General features: G+C 33.9%; 17 non-coding genes across 17 annotated transcripts; 8 read left to right on the top strand and 9 right to left on the bottom strand.

Annotated features, from left to right (window-relative positions):
• Positions 1 to 24: 24 nt before the first annotated feature.
• Positions 25 to 96, bottom strand: TRNAQ-UUG (transfer RNA glutamine (anticodon UUG)). Its single transcript has one exon. It is a non-coding gene; the product is annotated as a tRNA-Gln (tRNA).
• A 1,545-nt stretch (positions 97 to 1,641) lies between these two features.
• TRNAQ-CUG (transfer RNA glutamine (anticodon CUG)) lies at positions 1,642 to 1,713 on the top strand. Its single transcript has one exon. It is a non-coding gene; the product is annotated as a tRNA-Gln (tRNA).
• Positions 1,714 to 2,538: 825 nt separating this feature from the next.
• TRNAQ-UUG (transfer RNA glutamine (anticodon UUG)) lies at positions 2,539 to 2,610 on the bottom strand. The gene has a single exon. It is a non-coding gene; the product is annotated as a tRNA-Gln (tRNA).
• Positions 2,611 to 4,157: 1,547 nt separating this feature from the next.
• TRNAQ-CUG (transfer RNA glutamine (anticodon CUG)) lies at positions 4,158 to 4,229 on the top strand. Its single transcript has one exon. It is a non-coding gene; the product is annotated as a tRNA-Gln (tRNA).
• Positions 4,230 to 5,054: 825 nt separating this feature from the next.
• Positions 5,055 to 5,126, bottom strand: TRNAQ-UUG (transfer RNA glutamine (anticodon UUG)). The gene has a single exon. It is a non-coding gene; the product is annotated as a tRNA-Gln (tRNA).
• Positions 5,127 to 6,671: 1,545 nt separating this feature from the next.
• On the top strand, positions 6,672 to 6,743 carry TRNAQ-CUG (transfer RNA glutamine (anticodon CUG)). The gene has a single exon. It is a non-coding gene; the product is annotated as a tRNA-Gln (tRNA).
• Positions 6,744 to 9,187: 2,444 nt separating this feature from the next.
• On the top strand, positions 9,188 to 9,259 carry TRNAQ-CUG (transfer RNA glutamine (anticodon CUG)). The gene has a single exon. It is a non-coding gene; the product is annotated as a tRNA-Gln (tRNA).
• Positions 9,260 to 10,084: 825 nt separating this feature from the next.
• On the bottom strand, positions 10,085 to 10,156 carry TRNAQ-UUG (transfer RNA glutamine (anticodon UUG)). The gene has a single exon. It is a non-coding gene; the product is annotated as a tRNA-Gln (tRNA).
• Positions 10,157 to 11,703: 1,547 nt separating this feature from the next.
• TRNAQ-CUG (transfer RNA glutamine (anticodon CUG)) lies at positions 11,704 to 11,775 on the top strand. Its single transcript has one exon. It is a non-coding gene; the product is annotated as a tRNA-Gln (tRNA).
• An 825-nt stretch (positions 11,776 to 12,600) lies between these two features.
• TRNAQ-UUG (transfer RNA glutamine (anticodon UUG)) lies at positions 12,601 to 12,672 on the bottom strand. The gene has a single exon. It is a non-coding gene; the product is annotated as a tRNA-Gln (tRNA).
• Positions 12,673 to 15,114: 2,442 nt separating this feature from the next.
• TRNAQ-UUG (transfer RNA glutamine (anticodon UUG)) lies at positions 15,115 to 15,186 on the bottom strand. Its single transcript has one exon. It is a non-coding gene; the product is annotated as a tRNA-Gln (tRNA).
• A 1,547-nt stretch (positions 15,187 to 16,733) lies between these two features.
• Positions 16,734 to 16,805, top strand: TRNAQ-CUG (transfer RNA glutamine (anticodon CUG)). The gene has a single exon. It is a non-coding gene; the product is annotated as a tRNA-Gln (tRNA).
• An 825-nt stretch (positions 16,806 to 17,630) lies between these two features.
• TRNAQ-UUG (transfer RNA glutamine (anticodon UUG)) lies at positions 17,631 to 17,702 on the bottom strand. The gene has a single exon. It is a non-coding gene; the product is annotated as a tRNA-Gln (tRNA).
• A 1,547-nt stretch (positions 17,703 to 19,249) lies between these two features.
• TRNAQ-CUG (transfer RNA glutamine (anticodon CUG)) lies at positions 19,250 to 19,321 on the top strand. Its single transcript has one exon. It is a non-coding gene; the product is annotated as a tRNA-Gln (tRNA).
• Positions 19,322 to 20,146: 825 nt separating this feature from the next.
• TRNAQ-UUG (transfer RNA glutamine (anticodon UUG)) lies at positions 20,147 to 20,218 on the bottom strand. Its single transcript has one exon. It is a non-coding gene; the product is annotated as a tRNA-Gln (tRNA).
• Positions 20,219 to 22,660: 2,442 nt separating this feature from the next.
• Positions 22,661 to 22,732, bottom strand: TRNAQ-UUG (transfer RNA glutamine (anticodon UUG)). Its single transcript has one exon. It is a non-coding gene; the product is annotated as a tRNA-Gln (tRNA).
• A 1,547-nt stretch (positions 22,733 to 24,279) lies between these two features.
• TRNAQ-CUG (transfer RNA glutamine (anticodon CUG)) lies at positions 24,280 to 24,351 on the top strand. The gene has a single exon. It is a non-coding gene; the product is annotated as a tRNA-Gln (tRNA).
• Positions 24,352 to 25,027: the final 676 nt, after the last annotated feature.

Raw genomic sequence — 25,027 nt, 5'->3', positions numbered from 1 at the left:
ATGATTTGGTCAAGAGTCATAAAATGGTCCCACCGAGATTTGAACTCGGATCATTGGATTCAAAGTCCAAAGTGCTAACCATTACACCATGGAACCTCCCATGTGAAAGGAGCGCAAACTGCTGCAGCAATGTGGAAATGTCAAAGTTTTTAATATTCTACTGTCAAAGAGAAACTGAATTGGATTGCTTTCCTATTCTGGTAAACTTTTGCATATTGAACTATGTTGGGGAAGGATGTTGCCCAAAAGACTCAAATAACGTTATAACTCTGTTGAACAGTGGTTTTTACGTGAGATAATATTTTTCAATGAAAGATAAGTTGCCCCCTGAGGCAAATCTCTTCTGTCAAAATGGAAAGCTCACCCTGGTACGGGAGGGTGGATGGTGTCATGGTTAGCACTCTGGACTCTGAAAACGGGGATCTGAGTACAAATTTCAGTGGGACTTATCTGAACTTTACAATTTTCTTTTCCATTCAGTTCTTAGAAGTTTTATTTGGAACAACATCACATTTACTTGTAAACATGTAAAAATCAACCTGTACATATGTATCTCTGTATATATAGCTATATGTCTCTGTATATTTATAGGAAAATATAAACATATAGATTATAAAAATAAATATAATTAGTGGAGGTGAAAATCATGAACAGTTGTTGCCTCTCAGCATTTGAAACATGAGTTTCTACTTCTTTCTCTTTTATATGTCCTGAAATTGAGATAGTCACTTTTTACTCATTATTGATCCAACAATACAGTTGATGTATACAAAGCATATCATATGATTTGTGAATAAAGTTCAAAAATGAGAATTTGATCAGTACCTGTGATGCCTCCGACCAAAAGCTTATATTTTACGATTGGAGATCAACTGTTGTAAATCAGCATGAAAAACATTTTCTTTTCACGATTTCCATACTAATATAAAACAACATTTTTACTAGCTGAATGAGATCATCATTTGGTTTCCTCTATGTTTGATTGAAGAAAACTTCTCATTCAAAATGTGCTATTTTCGCCTTATCAATAGCAGGAAAGCTTAAAAAAGTGATGCTGTGAATCACCCGTCTGAAATGCGTTTGAGAAAATCAGGATATGATTTTATAATGGCTAACTACTTTGTGAAGAAATTTGATGTCAAAGTATTGTAAAGTTTGTATTGATGTAACTTGTTCAAGCTGATGGACATTTTGAAAGCATTCAATAATTGACTCTTTCAACCTACTGGTGTTGGATTTGAGCTATCAATGAACAAAGATGAAGAAATGGAAAAGCTCAAGAGTAATAAAAAAAGTCCCTCCAAGGTCTCAAATCGGATCATTGGATGCAAAGTCCAAATTGCCAACCATTGCTCTATGGAGCCACCCATGCAGGAGACAGAGACATTGCTTCTGTAGTCTGGAAATGTAGACTGTTTAATTATGCTACAGGCAAAGATGAACATTGTGATATAACTTTTATATTCTGATAAACATTTGAATATTTAACACTTTTATAGAGAATATAGCGAAAAGAATCAAATCACATTAAAGCTCTATCCACTATGACCATTCAAATGAGATATCTTTGTATCAATATAAGAGAAGGCCATCACTGAGGCGCTCTCTTTTGTCTCAATGGAAAAGTCACTCTTGTGAGAGGGTTCCATGGTGTAATGGTTAGCACTCTGGACTCTGAATCCAGCGATCCGAGTTCAAATCTCGGTGGGACCTACTATAATTATGAGATTCACTGTTTAACTCCTTTTTTAGAATTTGGTCTAGAAAAAACTTAATATCAATGTTTTATACTGATGCGTATGAACGCATAAGTATGTATAGATGCATACATAGCTTTATCCGTCTAGATAGCTGTTAGACAATATGAACATATCAATTATTCATAAACATAAATATTGAAGCTGAACCTAGAAACTGTTCTTTCACATCCACATTGTAAACATGAGTTTATTTTCCTTTCTCATCTATATGGCCAGTAATGAGATAGTTCATTTTTGCTGATTTCTTAGCTGACAACATGCTGGACTTACACAGTGCATTTCATTGTGAATTTCTTTGAAAGTGAATTTCAGATTCACACCTTTGACATGTCTTTCAAAAGATTCAACTTTATTGGTTGTGGAATTACTGTTGAAAATCAGTGTGTAAAATCTTTGTACGTCTGAATTTCAAGATTATTATTCAAACTGCACATCTTCGGTCACCGTAATACAAAGTTTGGCTCCTCAAGTTTTGTTTTAATGAACGCTTTGCAATTAAAAAGTTCCTTGTTCCCCTTATCAATAACAGTAAGATTTTAAAAAGTAATGTCGTGCATCAGGCCCCTGTGATGAGTTTGAGAAACCAGAGTGAGTTTGTAAAATCTCTCATTATTTTGAGCCATTTAGTTTCCAGGTATTGTAAAAATTCTATTATTTGCTCACATCTAGTAAACTTTTAGAGTATAATCAATAAATTAACTTTTCACCCTACCGGTATTAGATATGTGATATTAATGAATACACTTGAAAGAAAATGATTTGGTCAAGAGTCATAAAATGGTCCCACCGAGATTTGAACTCGGATCATTGGATTCAAAGTCCAAAGTGCTAACCATTACACCATGGAACCTCCCATGTGAAAGGAGCGCAAACTGCTGCAGCAATGTGGAAATGTCAAAGTTTTTAATATTCTACTGTCAAAGAGAAACTGAATTGGATTGCTTTCCTATTCTGGTAAACTTTTGCATATTGAACTATGTTGGGGAAGGATGTTGCCCAAAAGACTCAAATAACGTTATAACTCTGTTGAACAGTGGTTTTTACGTGAGATAATATTTTTCAATGAAAGATAAGTTGCCCCCTGAGGCAAATCTCTTCTGTCAAAATGGAAAGCTCACCCTGGTACGGGAGGGTGGATGGTGTCATGGTTAGCACTCTGGACTCTGAAAACGGGGATCTGAGTACAAATTTCAGTGGGACTTATCTGAACTTTACAATTTTCTTTTCCATTCAGTTCTTAGAAGTTTTATTTGGAACAACATCACATTTACTTGTAAACATGTAAAAATCAACCTGTACATATGTATCTCTGTATATATAGCTATATGTCTCTGTATATTTATAGGAAAATATAAACATATAGATTATAAAAATAAATATAATTAGTGGAGGTGAAAATCATGAACAGTTGTTGCCTCTCAGCATTTGAAACATGAGTTTCTACTTCTTTCTCTTTTATATGTCCTGAAATTGAGATAGTCACTTTTTACTCATTATTGATCCAACAATACAGTTGATGTATACAAAGCATATCATATGATTTGTGAATAAAGTTCAAAAATGAGAATTTGATCAGTACCTGTGATGCCTCCGACCAAAAGCTTATATTTTACGATTGGAGATCAACTGTTGTAAATCAGCATGAAAACCATTTTCTTTTCACGATTTCCATACTAATATAAAACAACATTTTTGCTAGCTGAATGAGATCATCATTTGGGTTCCTCTATGTTTGATTGAAGAAAACTTCTCATTCAAAATGTGCTATTTTCGCCTTATCAATAGCAGGAAAGCTTAAAAAAGTGATGCTGTGAATCACCCGTCTGAAATGCGTTTGAGAAAATCAGGATATGATTTTATAATGGCTAACTACTTTGTGAAGAAATTTGATGTCAAAGTATTGTAAAGTTTGTATTGATGTAACTTGTTCAAGCTGATGGACATTTTGAAAGCATTCAATAATTGACTCTTTCAACCTACTGGTGTTGGATTTGAGCTATCAATGAACAAAGATGAAGAAATGGAAAAGCTCAAGAGTAATAAAAAAAGTCCCTCCAAGGTCTCAAATCGGATCATTGGATGCAAAGTCCAAATTGCCAACCATTGCTCTATGGAGCCACCCATGCAGGAGACAGAGACATTGCTTCTGTAGTCTGGAAATGTAGACTGTTTAATTATGCTACAGGCAAAGATGAACATTGTGATATAACTTTTATATTCTGATAAACATTTGAATATTTAACACTTTTATAGAGAATATAGCGAAAAGAATCAAATCACATTAAAGCTCTATCCACTATGACCATTCAAATGAGATATCTTTGTATCAATATAAGAGAAGGCCATCACTGAGGCGCTCTCTTTTGTCTCAATGGAAAAGTCACTCTTGTGGGAGAGGGTTCCATGGTGTAATGGTTAGCACTCTGGACTCTGAATCCAGCGATCCGAGTTCAAATCTCGGTGGGACCTACTACAATTATGAGATTCACTGTTTAACTCATTTTTTAGAATTTGGTCTAGAAAAAACCTAATATCAATGTTTTATACTGATGCGTATGAACGCATAAGTATGTATAGATGCATACATAGCTTTATCCGTCTAGATAGCTGTTAGACAATATGAACATATCAATTATTCATAAACATAAATATTGAAGCTGAACCTAGAAACTGTTCTTTCACATCCACATTGTAAACATGAGTTTATTTTCCTTTCTCATCTATATGGCCAGTAATGAGATAGTTCATTTTTGCTGATTTCTTAGCTGACAACATGCTGGACTTACACAGTGCATTTCATTGTGAATTTCTTTGAAAGTGAATTTCAGATTCACACCTTTGACATGTCTTTCAAAAGATTCAACTTTATTGGTTGTGGAATTACTGTTGAAAATCAGTGTGTAAAATCTTTGTACGTCTGAATTTCAAGATTATTATTCAAACTGCACATCTTCGGTCACCGTAATACAAAGTTTGGCTCCTCAAGTTTTGTTTTAATGAACGCTTTGCAATTAAAAAGTTCCTTGTTCCCCTTATCAATAACAGTAAGATTTTAAAAAGTAATGTCGTGCATCAGGCCCCTGTGATGAGTTTGAGAAACCAGAGTGAGTTTGTAAAATCTCTCATTATTTTGAGCCATTTAGTTTCCAGGTATTGTAAAAATTCTATTATTTGCTCACATCTAGTAAACTTTTAGAGTATAATCAATAAATTAACTTTTCACCCTACCGGTATTAGATATGTGATATTAATGAATACACTTGAAAGAAAATGATTTGGTCAAGAGTCATAAAATGGTCCCACCGAGATTTGAACTCGGATCATTGGATTCAAAGTCCAAAGTGCTAACCATTACACCATGGAACCTCCCATGTGAAAGGAGCGCAAACTGCTGCAGCAATGTGGAAATGTCAAAGTTTTTAATATTCTACTGTCAAAGAGAAACTGAATTGGATTGCTTTCCTATTCTGGTAAACTTTTGCATATTGAACTATGTTGGGGAAGGATGTTGCCCAAAAGACTCAAATAACGTTATAACTCTGTTGAACAGTGGTTTTTACGTGAGATAATATTTTTCAATGAAAGATAAGTTGCCCCCTGAGGCAAATCTCTTCTGTCAAAATGGAAAGCTCACCCTGGTACGGGAGGGTGGATGGTGTCATGGTTAGCACTCTGGACTCTGAAAACGGGGATCTGAGTACAAATTTCAGTGGGACTTATCTGAACTTTACAATTTTCTTTTCCATTCAGTTCTTAGAAGTTTTATTTGGAACAACATCACATTTACTTGTAAACATGTAAAAATCAACCTGTACATATGTATCTCTGTATATATAGCTATATGTCTCTGTATATTTATAGGAAAATATAAACATATAGATTATAAAAATAAATATAATTAGTGGAGGTGAAAATCATGAACAGTTGTTGCCTCTCAGCATTTGAAACATGAGTTTCTACTTCTTTCTCTTTTATATGTCCTGAAATTGAGATAGTCACTTTTTACTCATTATTGATCCAACAATACAGTTGATGTATACAAAGCATATCATATGATTTGTGAATAAAGTTCAAAAATGAGAATTTGATCAGTACCTGTGATGCCTCCGACCAAAAGCTTATATTTTACGATTGGAGATCAACTGTTGTAAATCAGCATGAAAAACATTTTCTTTTCACGATTTCCATACTAATATAAAACAACATTTTTACTAGCTGAATGAGATCATCATTTGGGTTCCTCTATGTTTGATTGAAGAAAACTTCTCATTCAAAATGTGCTATTTTCGCCTTATCAATAGCAGGAAAGCTTAAAAAAGTGATGCTGTGAATCACCCGTCTGAAATGCGTTTGAGAAAATCAGGATATGATTTTATAATGGCTAACTACTTTGTGAAGAAATTTGATGTCAAAGTATTGTAAAGTTTGTATTGATGTAACTTGTTCAAGCTGATGGACATTTTGAAAGCATTCAATAATTGACTCTTTCAACCTACTGGTGTTGGATTTGAGCTATCAATGAACAAAGATGAAGAAATGGAAAAGCTCAAGAGTAATAAAAAAAGTCCCTCCAAGGTCTCAAATCGGATCATTGGATGCAAAGTCCAAATTGCCAACCATTGCTCTATGGAGCCACCCATGCAGGAGACAGAGACATTGCTTCTGTAGTCTGGAAATGTAGACTGTTTAATTATGCTACAGGCAAAGATGAACATTGTGATATAACTTTTATATTCTGATAAACATTTGAATATTTAACACTTTTATAGAGAATATAGCGAAAAGAATCAAATCACATTAAAGCTCTATCCACTATGACCATTCAAATGAGATATCTTTGTATCAATATAAGAGAAGGCCATCACTGAGGCGCTCTCTTTTGTCTCAATGGAAAAGTCACTCTTGTGAGAGGGTTCCATGGTGTAATGGTTAGCACTCTGGACTCTGAATCCAGCGATCCGAGTTCAAATCTCGGTGGGACCTACTATAATTATGAGATTCACTGTTTAACTCCTTTTTTAGAATTTGGTCTAGAAAAAACTTAATATCAATGTTTTATACTGATGCGTATGAACGCATAAGTATGTATAGATGCATACATAGCTTTATCCGTCTAGATAGCTGTTAGACAATATGAACATATCAATTATTCATAAACATAAATATTGAAGCTGAACCTAGAAACTGTTCTTTCACATCCACATTGTAAACATGAGTTTATTTTCCTTTCTCATCTATATGGCCAGTAATGAGATAGTTCATTTTTGCTGATTTCTTAGCTGACAACATGCTGGACTTACACAGTGCATTTCATTGTGAATTTCTTTGAAAGTGAATTTCAGATTCACACCTTTGACATGTCTTTCAAAAGATTCAACTTTATTGGTTGTGGAATTACTGTTGAAAATCAGTGTGTAAAATCTTTGTACGTCTGAATTTCAAGATTATTATTCAAACTGCACATCTTCGGTCACCGTAATACAAAGTTTGGCTCCTCAAGTTTTGTTTTAATGAACGCTTTGCAATTAAAAAGTTCCTTGTTCCCCTTATCAATAACAGTAAGATTTTAAAAAGTAATGTCGTGCATCAGGCCCCTGTGATGAGTTTGAGAAACCAGAGTGAGTTTGTAAAATCTCTCATTATTTTGAGCCATTTAGTTTCCAGGTATTGTAAAAATTCTATTATTTGCTCACATCTAGTAAACTTTTAGAGTATAATCAATAAATTAATTTTTCACCCTACCGGTATTAGATATGTGATATTAATGAATACACTTGAAAGAAAATGATTTGGTCAAGAGTCATAAAATGGTCCCACCGAGATTTGAACTCGGATCATTGGATTCAAAGTCCAAAGTGCTAACCATTACACCATGTAACCTCCCATGTGAAAGGAGCGCAAACTGCTGCAGCAATGTGGAAATGTCAAAGTTTTTAATATTCTACTGTCAAAGAGAAACTGAATTGGATTGCTTTCCTATTCTGGTAAACTTTTGCATATTGAACTATGTTGGGGAAGGATGTTGCCCAAAAGACTCAAATAACGTTATAACTCTGTTGAACAGTGGTTTTTACGTGAGATAATATTTTTCAATGAAAGATAAGTTGCCCCCTGAGGCAAATCTCTTCTGTCAAAATGGAAAGCTCACCCTGGTACGGGAGGGTGGATGGTGTCATGGTTAGCACTCTGGACTCTGAAAACGGGGATCTGAGTACAAATTTCAGTGGGACTTATCTGAACTTTACAATTTTCTTTTCCATTCAGTTCTTAGAAGTTTTATTTGGAACAACATCACATTTACTTGTAAACATGTAAAAATCAACCTGTACATATGTATCTCTGTATATATAGCTATATGTCTCTGTATATTTATAGGAAAATATAAACATATAGATTATAAAAATAAATATAATTAGTGGAGGTGAAAATCATGAACAGTTGTTGCCTCTCAGCATTTGAAACATGAGTTTCTACTTCTTTCTCTTTTATATGTCCTGAAATTGAGATAGTCACTTTTTACTCATTATTGATCCAACAATACAGTTGATGTATACAAAGCATATCATATGATTTGTGAATAAAGTTCAAAAATGAGAATTTGATCAGTACCTGTGATGCCTCCGACCAAAAGCTTATATTTTACGATTGGAGATCAACTGTTGTAAATCAGCATGAAAAACATTTTCTTTTCACGATTTCCATACTAATATAAAACAACATTTTTACTAGCTGAATGAGATCATCATTTGGGTTCCTCTATGTTTGATTGAAGAAAACTTCTCATTCAAAATGTGCTATTTTCGCCTTATCAATAGCAGGAAAGCTTAAAAAAGTGATGCTGTGAATCACCCGTCTGAAATGCGTTTGAGAAAATCAGGATATGATTTTATAATGGCTAACTACTTTGTGAAGAAATTTGATGTCAAAGTATTGTAAAGTTTGTATTGATGTAACTTGTTCAAGCTGATGGACATTTTGAAAGCATTCAATAATTGACTCTTTCAACCTACTGGTGTTGGATTTGAGCTATCAATGAACAAAGATGAAGAAATGGAAAAGCTCAAGAGTAATAAAATAAGTCCCTCCAAGGTCTCAAATCGGATCATTGGATGCAAAGTCCAAATTGCCAACCATTGCTCTATGGAGCTACCCATGCAGGAGACAGAGACATTGCTTCTGTAGTCTGGAAATGTAGACTGTTTAATTATGCTACAGGCAAAGATGAACATTGTGATATAACTTTTATATTCTGATAAACATTTGAATATTTAACACTTTTATAGAGAATATAGCGAAAAGAATCAAATCACATTAAAGCTCTATCCACTATGACCATTCAAATGAGATATCTTTGTATTAATATAAGAGAAGGCCATCACTGATGCGCTCTCTTTTGTCTCAATGGAAAAGTCACTCTTGTGTGAGAGGGTTCCATGGTGTAATGGTTAGCACTCTGGACTCTGAATCCAGCGATCCGAGTTCAAATCTCGGTGGGACCTACTACAATTATGAGATTCACTGTTTAACTCATTTTTTAGAATTTGGTCTAGAAAAAACCTAATATCAATGTTTTATACTGATGCGTATGAACGCATAAGTATGTATAGATGCATACATAGCTTTATCCGTCTAGATAGCTGTTAGACAATATGAACATATCAATTATTCATAAACATAAATATTGAAGCTGAACCTAGAAACTGTTCTTTCACATCCACATTGTAAACATGAGTTTATTTTCCTTTCTCATCTATATGGCCAGTAATGAGATAGTTCATTTTTGCTGATTTCTTAGCTGACAACATGCTGGACTTACACAGTGCATTTCATTGTGAATTTCTTTGAAAGTGAATTTCAGATTCACACCTTTGACATGTCTTTCAAAAGATTCAACTTTATTGGTTGTGGAATTACTGTTGAAAATCAGTGTGTAAAATCTTTGTACGTCTGAATTTCAAGATTATTATTCAAACTGCACATCTTCGGTCACCGTAATACAAAGTTTGGCTCCTCAAGTTTTGTTTTAATGAACGCTTTGCAATTAAAAAGTTCCTTGTTCCCCTTATCAATAACAGTAAGATTTTAAAAAGTAATGTCGTGCATCAGGCCCCTGTGATGAGTTTGAGAAACCAGAGTGAGTTTGTAAAATCTCTCATTATTTTGAGCCATTTAGTTTCCAGGTATTGTAAAAATTCTATTATTTGCTCACATCTAGTAAACTTTTAGAGTATAATCAATAAATTAATTTTTCACCCTACCGGTATTAGATATGTGATATTAATGAATACACTTGAAAGAAAATGATTTGGTCAAGAGTCATAAAATGGTCCCACCGAGATTTGAACTCGGATCATTGGATTCAAAGTCCAAAGTGCTAACCATTACACCATGGAACCTCCCATGTGAAAGGAGCGCAAACTGCTGCAGCAATGTGGAAATGTCAAAGTTTTTAATATTCTACTGTCAAAGAGAAACTGAATTGGATTGCTTTCCTATTCTGGTAAACTTTTGCATATTGAACTATGTTGGGGAAGGATGTTGCCCAAAAGACTCAAATAACGTTATAACTCTGTTGAACAGTGGTTTTTACGTGAGATAATATTTTTCAATGAAAGATAAGTTGCCCCCTTAGGCAAATCTCTTCTGTCAAAATGGAAAGCTCACCCTGGTACGGGAGGGTGGATGGTGTCATGGTTAGCACTCTGCACTCTGAAAACGGGGATCTGAGTACAAATTTCAGTGGGACTTATCTGAACTTTACAATTTTCTTTTCCATTCAGTTCTTAGAAGTTTTATTTGGAACAACATCACATTTACTTATAAACATGTAAAAATCAACCTGTACATATGTATCTCTGTATATATAGCTATATGTCTCTGTATATTTATAGGAAAATATAAACATATAGATTATAAAAATAAATATAATTAGTGGAGGTGAAAATCATGAACAGTTGTTGCCTCTCAGCATTTGAAACATGAGTTTCTACTTCTTTCTCTTTTATATGTCCTGAAATTGAGATAGTCACTTTTTACTCATTATTGATCCAACAATACAGTTGATGTATACAAAGCATATCATATGATTTGTGAATAAAGTTCAAAAATGAGAATTTGATCAGTACCTGTGATGCCTCCGACCAAAAGCTTATATTTTACGATTGGAGATCAACTGTTGTAAATCAGCATGAAAAACATTTTCTTTTCACGATTTCCATACTAATATAAAACAACATTTTTACTAGCTGAATGAGATCATCATTTGGGTTCCTCTATGTTTGATTGAAGAAAACTTCTCATTCAAAATGTGCTATTTTCGCCTTATCAATAGCAGGAAAGCTTAAAAAAGTGATGCTGTGAATCACCCGTCTGAAATGCGTTTGAGAAAATCAGGATATGATTTTATAATGGCTAACTACTTTGTGAAGAAATTTGATGTCAAAGTATTGTAAAGTTTGTATTGATGTAACTTGTTCAAGCTGATGGACATTTTGAAAGCATTCAATAATTGACTCTTTCAACCTACTGGTGTTGGATTTGAGCTATCAATGAACAAAGATGAAGAAATGGAAAAGCTCAAGAGTAATAAAAAAAGTCCCTCCAAGGTCTCAAATCGGATCATTGGATGCAAAGTCCAAATTGCCAACCATTGCTCTATGGAGCCACCCATGCAGGAGACAGAGACATTGCTTCTGTAGTCTGGAAATGTAGACTGTTTAATTATGCTACAGGCAAAGATGAACATTGTGATATAACTTTTATATTCTGATAAACATTTGAATATTTAACACTTTTATAGAGAATATAGCGAAAAGAATCAAATCACATTAAAGCTCTATCCACTATGACCATTCAAATGAGATATCTTTGTATCAATATAAGAGAAGGCCATCACTGAGGCGCTCTCTTTTGTCTCAATGGAAAAGTCACTCTTGTGGGAGAGGGTTCCATGGTGTAATGGTTAGCACTCTGGACTCTGAATCCAGCGATCCGAGTTCAAATCTCGGTGGGACCTACTACAATTATGAGATTCACTGTTTAACTCATTTTTTAGAATTTGGTCTAGAAAAAACCTAATATCAATGTTTTATACTGATGCGTATGAACGCATAAGTATGTATAGATGCATACATAGCTTTATCCGTCTAGATAGCTGTTAGACAATATGAACATATCAATTATTCATAAACATAAATATTGAAGCTGAACCTAGAAACTGTTCTTTCACATCCACATTGTAAACATGAGTTTATTTTCCTTTCTCATCTATATGGCCAGTAATGAGATAGTTCATTTTTGCTGATTTCTTAGCTGACAACATGCTGGACTTACACAGTGCATTTCATTGTGAATTTCTTTGAAAGTGAATTTCAGATTCACACCTTTGACATGTCTTTCAAAAGATTCAACTTTATTGGTTGTGGAATTACTGTTGAAAATCAGTGTGTAAAATCTTTGTACGTCTGAATTTCAAGATTATTATTCAAACTGCACATCTTCGGTCACCGTAATACAAAGTTTGGCTCCTCAAGTTTTGTTTTAATGAACGCTTTGCAATTAAAAAGTTCCTTGTTCCCCTTATCAATAACAGTAAGATTTTAAAAAGTAATGTCGTGCATCAGGCCCCTGTGATGAGTTTGAGAAACCAGAGTGAGTTTGTAAAATCTCTCATTATTTTGAGCCATTTAGTTTCCAGGTATTGTAAAAATTCTATTATTTGCTCACATCTAGTAAACTTTTAGAGTATAATCAATAAATTAACTTTTCACCCTACCGGTATTAGATATGTGATATTAATGAATACACTTGAAAGAAAATGATTTGGTCAAGAGTCATAAAATGGTCCCACCGAGATTTGAACTCGGATCATTGGATTCAAAGTCCAAAGTGCTAACCATTACACCATGGAACCTCCCATGTGAAAGGAGCGCAAACTGCTGCAGCAATGTGGAAATGTCAAAGTTTTTAATATTCTACTGTCAAAGAGAAACTGAATTGGATTGCTTTCCTATTCTGGTAAACTTTTGCATATTGAACTATGTTGGGGAAGGATGTTGCCCAAAAGACTCAAATAACGTTATAACTCTGTTGAACAGTGGTTTTTACGTGAGATAATATTTTTCAATGAAAGATAAGTTGCCCCCTGAGGCAAATCTCTTCTGTCAAAATGGAAAGCTCACCCTGGTACGGGAGGGTGGATGGTGTCATGGTTAGCACTCTGGACTCTGAAAACGGGGATCTGAGTACAAATTTCAGTGGGACTTATCTGAACTTTACAATTTTCTTTTCCATTCAGTTCTTAGAAGTTTTATTTGGAACAACATCACATTTACTTGTAAACATGTAAAAATCAACCTGTACATATGTATCTCTGTATATATAGCTATATGTCTCTGTATATTTATAGGAAAATATAAACATATAGATTATAAAAATAAATATAATTAGTGGAGGTGAAAATCATGAACAGTTGTTGCCTCTCAGCATTTGAAACATGAGTTTCTACTTCTTTCTCTTTTATATGTCCTGAAATTGAGATAGTCACTTTTTACTCATTATTGATCCAACAATACAGTTGATGTATACAAAGCATATCATATGATTTGTGAATAAAGTTCAAAAATGAGAATTTGATCAGTACCTGTGATGCCTCCGACCAAAAGCTTATATTTTACGATTGGAGATCAACTGTTGTAAATCAGCATGAAAAACATTTTCTTTTCACGATTTCCATACTAATATAAAACAACATTTTTACTAGCTGAATGAGATCATCATTTGGGTTCCTCTATGTTTGATTGAAGAAAACTTCTCATTCAAAATGTGCTATTTTCGCCTTATCAATAGCAGGAAAGCTTAAAAAAGTGATGCTGTGAATCACCCGTCTGAAATGCGTTTGAGAAAATCAGGATATGATTTTATAATGGCTAACTACTTTGTGAAGAAATTTGATGTCAAAGTATTGTAAAGTTTGTATTGATGTAACTTGTTCAAGCTGATGGACATTTTGAAAGCATTCAATAATTGACTCTTTCAACCTACTGGTGTTGGATTTGAGCTATCAATGAACAAAGATGAAGAAATGGAAAAGCTCAAGAGTAATAAAAAAAGTCCCTCCAAGGTCTCAAATCGGATCATTGGATGCAAAGTCCAAATTGCCAACCATTGCTCTATGGAGCCACCCATGCAGGAGACAGAGACATTGCTTCTGTAGTCTGGAAATGTAGACTGTTTAATTATGCTACAGGCAAAGATGAACATTGTGATATAACTTTTATATTCTGATAAACATTTGAATATTTAACACTTTTATAGAGAATATAGCGAAAAGAATCAAATCACATTAAAGCTCTATCCACTATGACCATTCAAATGAGATATCTTTGTATCAATATAAGAGAAGGCCATCACTGAGGCGCTCTCTTTTGTCTCAATGGAAAAGTCACTCTTGTGAGAGGGTTCCATGGTGTAATGGTTAGCACTCTGGACTCTGAATCCAGCGATCCGAGTTCAAATCTCGGTGTGACCTACTACAATTATGAGATTCACTGTTTAACTCATTTTTTAGAATTTGGTCTAGAAAAAACTTAATATCAATGTTTTATACTGATGCGTATGAACGCATAAGTATGTATAGATGCATACATAGCTTTATCCGTCTAGATAGCTGTTAGACAATATGAACATATCAATTATTCATAAACATAAATATTGAAGCTGAACCTAGAAACTGTTCTTTCACATCCACATTGTAAACATGAGTTTATTTTCCTTTCTCATCTATATGGCCAGTAATGAGATAGTTCATTTTTGCTGATTTCTTAGCTGACAACATGCTGGACTTACACAGTGCATTTCATTGTGAATTTCTTTGAAAGTGAATTTCAGATTCACACCTTTGACATGTCTTTCAAAAGATTCAACTTTATTGGTTGTGGAATTACTGTTGAAAATCAGTGTGTAAAATCTTTGTACGTCTGAATTTCAAGATTATTATTCAAACTGCACATCTTCGGTCACCGTAATACAAAGTTTGGCTCCTCAAGTTTTGTTTTAATGAACGCTTTGCAATTAAAAAGTTCCTTGTTCCCCTTATCAATAACAGTAAGATTTTAAAAAGTAATGTCGTGCATCAGGCCCCTGTGATGAGTTTGAGAAACCAGAGTGAGTTTGTAAAATCTCTCATTATTTTGAGCCATTTAGTTTCCAGGTATTGTAAAAATTCTATTATTTGCTCACATCTAGTAAACTTTTAGAGTATAATCAATAAATTAATTTTTCACCCTACCGGTATTAGATATGTGATATTAATGAATACACTTGAAAGAAAATGATTTGGTCAAGAGTCATAAAATGGTCCCACCGAGATTTGAACTCGGATCATTGGATTCAAAGTCCAAAGTGCTAACCATTACACCATGGAACCTCCCATGTGAAAGGAGCGCAAACTGCTGCAGCAATGTGGAAATGTCAAAGTTTTTAATATTCTACTGTCAAAGAGAAACTGAATTGGATTGCTTTCCTATTCTGGTAAACTTTTGCATATTGAACTATGTTGGGGAAGGATGTTGCCCAAAAGACTCAAATAATGTTATAACTCTGTTGAACAGTGGTTTTTACGTGAGATAATATTTTTCAATGAAAGATAAGTTGCCCCCTGAGGCAAATCTCTTCTGTCAAAATGGAAAGCTCACCCTGGTACGGGAGGGTGGATGGTGTCATGGTTAGCACTCTGGACTCTGAAAACGGGGATCTGAGTACAAATTTCAGTGGGACTTATCTGAACTTTACAATTTTCTTTTCCATTCAGTTCTTAGAAGTTTTATTTGGAACAACATCACATTTACTTGTAAACATGTAAAAATCAACCTGTACATATGTATCTCTGTATATATAGCTATATGTCTCTGTATATTTATAGGAAAATATAAACATATAGATTATAAAAATAAATATAATTAGTGGAGGTGAAAATCATGAACAGTTGTTGCCTCTCAGCATTTGAAACATGAGTTTCTACTTCTTTCTCTTTTATATGTCCTGAAATTGAGATAGTCACTTTTTACTCATTATTGATCCAACAATACAGTTGATGTATACAAAGCATATCATATGATTTGTGAATAAAGTTCAAAAATGAGAATTTGATCAGTACCTGTGATGCCTCCGACCAAAAGCTTATATTTTACGATTGGAGATCAACTGTTGTAAATCAGCATGAAAAACATTTTCTTTTCACGATTTCCATACTAATATAAAACAACATTTTTACTAGCTGAATGAGATCATCATTTGGGTTCCTCTATGTTTGATTGAAGAAAACTTCTCATTCAAAATGTGCTATTTTCGCCTTATCAATAGCAGGAAAGCTTAAAAAAGTGATGCTGTGAATCACCCGTCTGAAATGCGTTTGAGAAAATCAGGATATGATTTTATAATGGCTAACTACTTTGTGAAGAAATTTGATGTCAAAGTATTGTAAAGTTTGTATTGATGTAACTTGTTCAAGCTGATGGACATTTTGAAAGCATTCAATAATTGACTCTTTCAACCTACTGGTGTTGGATTTGAGCTATCAATGAACAAAGATGAAGAAATGGAAAAGCTCAAGAGTAATAAAATAAGTCCCTCCAAGGTCTCAAATCGGATCATTGGATGCAAAGTCCAAATTGCCAACCATTGCTCTATGGAGCTACCCATGCAGGAGACAGAGACATTGCTTCTGTAGTCTGGAAATGTAGACTGTTTAATTATGCTACAGGCAAAGATGAACATTGTGATATAACTTTTATATTCTGATAAACATTTGAATATTTAACACTTTTATAGAGAATATAGCGAAAAGAATCAAATCACATTAAAGCTCTATCCACTATGACCATTCAAATGAGATATCTTTGTATTAATATAAGAGAAGGCCATCACTGATGCGCTCTCTTTTGTCTCAATGGAAAAGTCACTCTTGTGTGAGAGGGTTCCATGGTGTAATGGTTAGCACTCTGGACTCTGAATCCAGCGATCCGAGTTCAAATCTCGGTGGGACCTACTACAATTATGAGATTCACTGTTTAACTCATTTTTTAGAATTTGGTCTAGAAAAAACCTAATATCAATGTTTTATACTGATGCGTATGAACGCATAAGTATGTATAGATGCATACATAGCTTTATCCGTCTAGATAGCTGTTAGACAATATGAACATATCAATTATTCATAAACATAAATATTGAAGCTGAACCTAGAAACTGTTCTTTCACATCCACATTGTAAACATGAGTTTATTTTCCTTTCTCATCTATATGGCCAGTAATGAGATAGTTCATTTTTGCTGATTTCTTAGCTGACAACATGCTGGACTTACACAGTGCATTTCATTGTGAATTTCTTTGAAAGTGAATTTCAGATTCACACCTTTGACATGTCTTTCAAAAGATTCAACTTTATTGGTTGTGGAATTACTGTTGAAAATCAGTGTGTAAAATCTTTGTACGTCTGAATTTCAAGATTATTATTCAAACTGCACATCTTCGGTCACCGTAATACAAAGTTTGGCTCCTCAAGTTTTGTTTTAATGAACGCTTTGCAATTAAAAAGTTCCTTGTTCCCCTTATCAATAACAGTAAGATTTTAAAAAGTAATGTCGTGCATCAGGCCCCTGTGATGAGTTTGAGAAACCAGAGTGAGTTTGTAAAATCTCTCATTATTTTGAGCCATTTAGTTTCCAGGTATTGTAAAAATTCTATTATTTGCTCACATCTAGTAAACTTTTAGAGTATAATCAATAAATTAATTTTTCACCCTACCGGTATTAGATATGTGATATTAATGAATACACTTGAAAGAAAATGATTTGGTCAAGAGTCATAAAATGGTCCCACCGAGATTTGAACTCGGATCATTGGATTCAAAGTCCAAAGTGCTAACCATTACACCATGGAACCTCCCATGTGAAAGGAGCGCAAACTGCTGCAGCAATGTGGAAATGTCAAAGTTTTTAATATTCTACTGTCAAAGAGAAACTGAATTGGATTGCTTTCCTATTCTGGTAAACTTTTGCATATTGAACTATGTTGGGGAAGGATGTTGCCCAAAAGACTCAAATAACGTTATAACTCTGTTGAACAGTGGTTTTTACGTGAGATAATATTTTTCAATGAAAGATAAGTTGCCCCCTTAGGCAAATCTCTTCTGTCAAAATGGAAAGCTCACCCTGGTACGGGAGGGTGGATGGTGTCATGGTTAGCACTCTGCACTCTGAAAACGGGGATCTGAGTACAAATTTCAGTGGGACTTATCTGAACTTTACAATTTTCTTTTCCATTCAGTTCTTAGAAGTTTTATTTGGAACAACATCACATTTACTTATAAACATGTAAAAATCAACCTGTACATATGTATCTCTGTATATATAGCTATATGTCTCTGTATATTTATAGGAAAATATAAACATATAGATTATAAAAATAAATATAATTAGTGGAGGTGAAAATCATGAACAGTTGTTGCCTCTCAGCATTTGAAACATGAGTTTCTACTTCTTTCTCTTTTATATGTCCTGAAATTGAGATAGTCACTTTTTACTCATTATTGATCCAACAATACAGTTGATGTATACAAAGCATATCATATGATTTGTGAATAAAGTTCAAAAATGAGAATTTGATCAGTACCTGTGATGCCTCCGACCAAAAGCTTATATTTTACGATTGGAGATCAACTGTTGTAAATCAGCATGAAAAACATTTTCTTTTCACGATTTCCATACTAATATAAAACAACATTTTTACTAGCTGAATGAGATCATCATTTGGGTTCCTCTATGTTTGATTGAAGAAAACTTCTCATTCAAAATGTGCTATTTTCGCCTTATCAATAGCAGGAAAGCTTAAAAAAGTGATGCTGTGAATCACCCGTCTGAAATGCGTTTGAGAAAATCAGGATATGATTTTATAATGGCTAACTACTTTGTGAAGAAATTTGATGTCAAAGTATTGTAAAGTTTGTATTGATGTAACTTGTTCAAGCTGATGGACATTTTGAAAGCATTCAATAATTGACTCTTTCAACCTACTGGTGTTGGATTTGAGCTATCAATGAACAAAGATGAAGAAATGGAAAAGCTCAAGAGTAATAAAAAAAGTCCCTCCAAGGTCTCAAATCGGATCATTGGATGCAAAGTCCAAATTGCCAACCATTGCTCTATGGAGCCACCCATGCAGGAGACAGAGACATTGCTTCTGTAGTCTGGAAATGTAGACTGTTTAATTATGCTACAGGCAAAGATGAACATTGTGATATAACTTTTATATTCTGATAAACATTTGAATATTTAACACTTTTATAGAGAATATAGCGAAAAGAATCAAATCACATTAAAGCTCTATCCACTATGACCATTCAAATGAGATATCTTTGTATCAATATAAGAGAAGGCCATCACTGAGGCGCTCTCTTTTGTCTCAATGGAAAAGTCACTCTTGTGGGAGAGGGTTCCATGGTGTAATGGTTAGCACTCTGGACTCTGAATCCAGCGATCCGAGTTCAAATCTCGGTGGGACCTACTACAATTATGAGATTCACTGTTTAACTCATTTTTTAGAATTTGGTCTAGAAAAAACCTAATATCAATGTTTTATACTGATGCGTATGAACGCATAAGTATGTATAGATGCATACATAGCTTTATCCGTCTAGATAGCTGTTAGACAATATGAACATATCAATTATTCATAAACATAAATATTGAAGCTGAACCTAGAAACTGTTCTTTCACATCCACATTGTAAACATGAGTTTATTTTCCTTTCTCATCTATATGGCCAGTAATGAGATAGTTCATTTTTGCTGATTTCTTAGCTGACAACATGCTGGACTTACACAGTGCATTTCATTGTGAATTTCTTTGAAAGTGAATTTCAGATTCACACCTTTGACATGTCTTTCAAAAGATTCAACTTTATTGGTTGTGGAATTACTGTTGAAAATCAGTGTGTAAAATCTTTGTACGTCTGAATTTCAAGATTATTATTCAAACTGCACATCTTCGGTCACCGTAATACAAAGTTTGGCTCCTCAAGTTTTGTTTTAATGAACGCTTTGCAATTAAAAAGTTCCTTGTTCCCCTTATCAATAACAGTAAGATTTTAAAAAGTAATGTCGTGCATCAGGCCCCTGTGATGAGTTTGAGAAACCAGAGTGAGTTTGTAAAATCTCTCATTATTTTGAGCCATTTAGTTTCCAGGTATTGTAAAAATTCTATTATTTGCTCACATCTAGTAAACTTTTAGAGTATAATCAATAAATTAACTTTTCACCCTACCGGTATTAGATATGTGATATTAATGAATACACTTGAAAGAAAATGATTTGGTCAAGAGTCATAAAATGGTCCCACCGAGATTTGAACTCGGATCATTGGATTCAAAGTCCAAAGTGCTAACCATTACACCATGGAACCTCCCATGTGAAAGGAGCGCAAACTGCTGCAGCAATGTGGAAATGTCAAAGTTTTTAATATTCTACTGTCAAAGAGAAACTGAATTGGATTGCTTTCCTATTCTGGTAAACTTTTGCATATTGAACTATGTTGGGGAAGGATGTTGCCCAAAAGACTCAAATAACGTTATAACTCTGTTGAACAGTGGTTTTTACGTGAGATAATATTTTTCAATGAAAGATAAGTTGCCCCCTGAGGCAAATCTCTTCTGTCAAAATGGAAAGCTCACCCTGGTACGGGAGGGTGGATGGTGTCATGGTTAGCACTCTGGACTCTGAAAACGGGGATCTGAGTACAAATTTCAGTGGGACTTATCTGAACTTTACAATTTTCTTTTCCATTCAGTTCTTAGAAGTTTTATTTGGAACAACATCACATTTACTTGTAAACATGTAAAAATCAACCTGTACATATGTATCTCTGTATATATAGCTATATGTCTCTGTATATTTATAGGAAAATATAAACATATAGATTATAAAAATAAATATAATTAGTGGAGGTGAAAATCATGAACAGTTGTTGCCTCTCAGCATTTGAAACATGAGTTTCTACTTCTTTCTCTTTTATATGTCCTGAAATTGAGATAGTCACTTTTTACTCATTATTGATCCAACAATACAGTTGATGTATACAAAGCATATCATATGATTTGTGAATAAAGTTCAAAAATGAGAATTTGATCAGTACCTGTGATGCCTCCGACCAAAAGCTTATATTTTACGATTGGAGATCAACTGTTGTAAATCAGCATGAAAAACATTTTCTTTTCACGATTTCCATACTAATATAAAACAACATTTTTACTAGCTGAATGAGATCATCATTTGGGTTCCTCTATGTTTGATTGAAGAAAACTTCTCATTCAAAATGTGCTATTTTCGCCTTATCAATAGCAGGAAAGCTTAAAAAAGTGATGCTGTGAATCACCCGTCTGAAATGCGTTTGAGAAAATCAGGATATGATTTTATAATGGCTAACTACTTTGTGAAGAAATTTGATGTCAAAGTATTGTAAAGTTTGTATTGATGTAACTTGTTCAAGCTGATGGACATTTTGAAAGCATTCAATAATTGACTCTTTCAACCTACTGGTGTTGGATTTGAGCTATCAATGAACAAAGATGAAGAAATGGAAAAGCTCAAGAGTAATAAAAAAAGTCCCTCCAAGGTCTCAAATCGGATCATTGGATGCAAAGTCCAAATTGCCAACCATTGCTCTATGGAGCCACCCATGCAGGAGACAGAGACATTGCTTCTGTAGTCTGGAAATGTAGACTGTTTAATTATGCTACAGGCAAAGATGAACATTGTGATATAACTTTTATATTCTGATAAACATTTGAATATTTAACACTTTTATAGAGAATATAGCGAAAAGAATCAAATCACATTAAAGCTCTATCCACTATGACCATTCAAATGAGATATCTTTGTATCAATATAAGAGAAGGCCATCACTGAGGCGCTCTCTTTTGTCTCAATGGAAAAGTCACTCTTGTGAGAGGGTTCCATGGTGTAATGGTTAGCACTCTGGACTCTGAATCCAGCGATCCGAGTTCAAATCTCGGTGTGACCTACTACAATTATGAGATTCACTGTTTAACTCATTTTTTAGAATTTGGTCTAGAAAAAACTTAATATCAATGTTTTATACTGATGCGTATGAACGCATAAGTATGTATAGATGCATACATAGCTTTATCCGTCTAGATAGCTGTTAGACAATATGAACATATCAATTATTCATAAACATAAATATTGAAGCTGAACCTAGAAACTGTTCTTTCACATCCACATTGTAAACATGAGTTTATTTTCCTTTCTCATCTATATGGCCAGTAATGAGATAGTTCATTTTTGCTGATTTCTTAGCTGACAACATGCTGGACTTACACAGTGCATTTCATTGTGAATTTCTTTGAAAGTGAATTTCAGATTCACACCTTTGACATGTCTTTCAAAACATTCAACTTTATTGGTTGTGGAATTACTGTTGAAAATCAGTGTGTAAAATCTTTGTACGTCTGAATTTCAAGATTATTATTCAAACTGCACATCTTCGGTCACCGTAATACAAAGTTTGGCTCCTCAAGTTTTGTTTTAATGAACGCTTTGCAATTAAAAAGTTCCTTGTTCCCCTTATCAATAACAGTAAGATTTTAAAAAGTAATGTCGTGCATCAGGCCCCTGTGATGAGTTTGAGAAACCAGAGTGAGTTTGTAAAATCTCTCATTATTTTGAGCCATTTAGTTTCCAGGTATTGTAAAAATTCTATTATTTGCTCACATCTAGTAAACTTTTAGAGTATAATCAATAAATTAATTTTTCACCCTACCGGTATTAGATATGTGATATTAATGAATACACTTGAAAGAAAATGATTTGGTCAAGAGTCATAAAATGGTCCCACCGAGATTTGAACTCGGATCATTGGATTCAAAGTCCAAAGTGCTAACCATTACACCATGGAACCTCCCATGTGAAAGGAGCGCAAACTGCTGCAGCAATGTGGAAATGTCAAAGTTTTTAATATTCTACTGTCAAAGAGAAACTGAATTGGATTGCTTTCCTATTCTGGTAAACTTTTGCATATTGAACTATGTTGGGGAAGGATGTTGCCCAAAAGACTCAAATAATGTTATAACTCTGTTGAACAGTGGTTTTTACGTGAGATAATATTTTTCAATGAAAGATAAGTTGCCCCCTGAGGCAAATCTCTTCTGTCAAAATGGAAAGCTCACCCTGGTACGGGAGGGTGGATGGTGTCATGGTTAGCACTCTGGACTCTGAAAACGGGGATCTGAGTACAAATTTCAGTGGGACTTATCTGAACTTTACAATTTTCTTTTCCATTCAGTTCTTAGAAGTTTTATTTGGAACAACATCACATTTACTTGTAAACATGTAAAAATCAACCTGTACATATGTATCTCTGTATATATAGCTATATGTCTCTGTATATTTATAGGAAAATATAAACATATAGATTATAAAAATAAATATAATTAGTGGAGGTGAAAATCATGAACAGTTGTTGCCTCTCAGCATTTGAAACATGAGTTTCTACTTCTTTCTCTTTTATATGTCCTGAAATTGAGATAGTCACTTTTTACTCATTATTGATCCAACAATACAGTTGATGTATACAAAGCATATCATATGATTTGTGAATAAAGTTCAAAAATGAGAATTTGATCAGTACCTGTGATGCCTCCGACCAAAAGCTTATATTTTACGATTGGAGATCAACTGTTGTAAATCAGCATGAAAAACATTTTCTTTTCACGATTTCCATACTAATATAAAACAACATTTTTACTAGCTGAATGAGATCATCATTTGGGTTCCTCTATGTTTGATTGAAGAAAACTTCTCATTCAAAATGTGCTATTTTCGCCTTATCAATAGCAGGAAAGCTTAAAAAAGTGATGCTGTGAATCACCCGTCTGAAATGCGTTTGAGAAAATCAGGATATGATTTTATAATGGCTAACTACTTTGTGAAAAAATTTGATGTCAAAGTATTGTAAAGTTTGTATTGATGTAACTTGTTCAAGCTGATGGACATTTTGAAAGCATTCAATAATTGACTCTTTCAACCTACTGGTGTTGGATTTGAGCTATCAATGAACAAAGATGAAGAAATGGAAAAGCTCAAGAGTAATAAAAAAAGTCCCTCCAAGGTCTCAAATCGGATCATTGGATGCAAAGTCCAAATTGCCAACCATTGCTCTATGGAGCTACCCATGCAGGAGACAGAGACATTCCTTCTGTAGTCTGGAAATGTAGACTGTTTAATTATGCTACAGGCAAAGATGAACATTGTGATATAACTTTTATATTCTGATAAACATTTGAATATTTAACACTTTTATAGAGAATATAGCGAAAAGAATCAAATCACATTAAAGCTCTATCCACTATGACCATTCAAATGAGATATCTTTGTATCAATATAAGAGAAGGCCATCACTGATGCGCTCTCTTTTGTCTCAATGGAAAAGTCACTCTTGTGAGAGAGGGTTCCATGGTGTAATGGTTAGCACTCTGGACTCTGAATCCAGCGATCCGAGTTCAAATCTCGGTGGGACCTACTACAATTATGAGATTCACTGTTTAACTCATTTTTTAGAATTTGGTCTAGAAAAAACCTAATATCAATGTTTTATACTGATGCGTATGAACGCATAAGTATGTATAGATGCATACATAGCTTTATCCGTCTAGATAGCTGTTAGACAATATGAACATATCAATTATTCATAAACATAAATATTGAAGCTGAACCTAGAAACTGTTCTTTCACATCCACATTGTAAACATGAGTTTATTTTCCTTTCTCATCTATATGGCCAGTAATGAGATAGTTCATTTTTGCTGATTTCTTAGCTGACAACATGCTGGACTTACACAGTGCATTTCATTGTGAATTTCTTTGAAAGTGAATTTCAGATTCACACCTTTGACATGTCTTTCAAAAGATTCAACTTTATTGGTTGTGGAATTACTGTTGAAAATCAGTGTGTAAAATCTTTGTACGTCTGAATTTCAAGATTATTATTTAAACTGCACATCTTCGGTCACCGTAATACAACGTTTGGCTCCTCAAGTTTTGTTTTAATGAACGCTTTGCAATTAAAAAGTTCCTTGTTCCCCTTATCAATAACAGTAAGATTTTAAAAAGTAATGTCGTGCATCAGGCCCCTGTGATGAGTTTGAGAAACCAGAGTGAGTTTGTAAAATCTCTCATTATTTTGAGCCATTTAGTT

This window comes from Triturus cristatus, chromosome 5_2 (assembly GCF_964204655.1).
Source record: "Triturus cristatus chromosome 5_2, aTriCri1.1, whole genome shotgun sequence".
NCBI classification, from domain to species: domain Eukaryota; kingdom Metazoa; phylum Chordata; class Amphibia; order Caudata; family Salamandridae; genus Triturus; species Triturus cristatus.
Note: the sequence above shows the minus strand (reverse complement) of the source record. Positions and strands in the feature narration are given on the sequence as shown.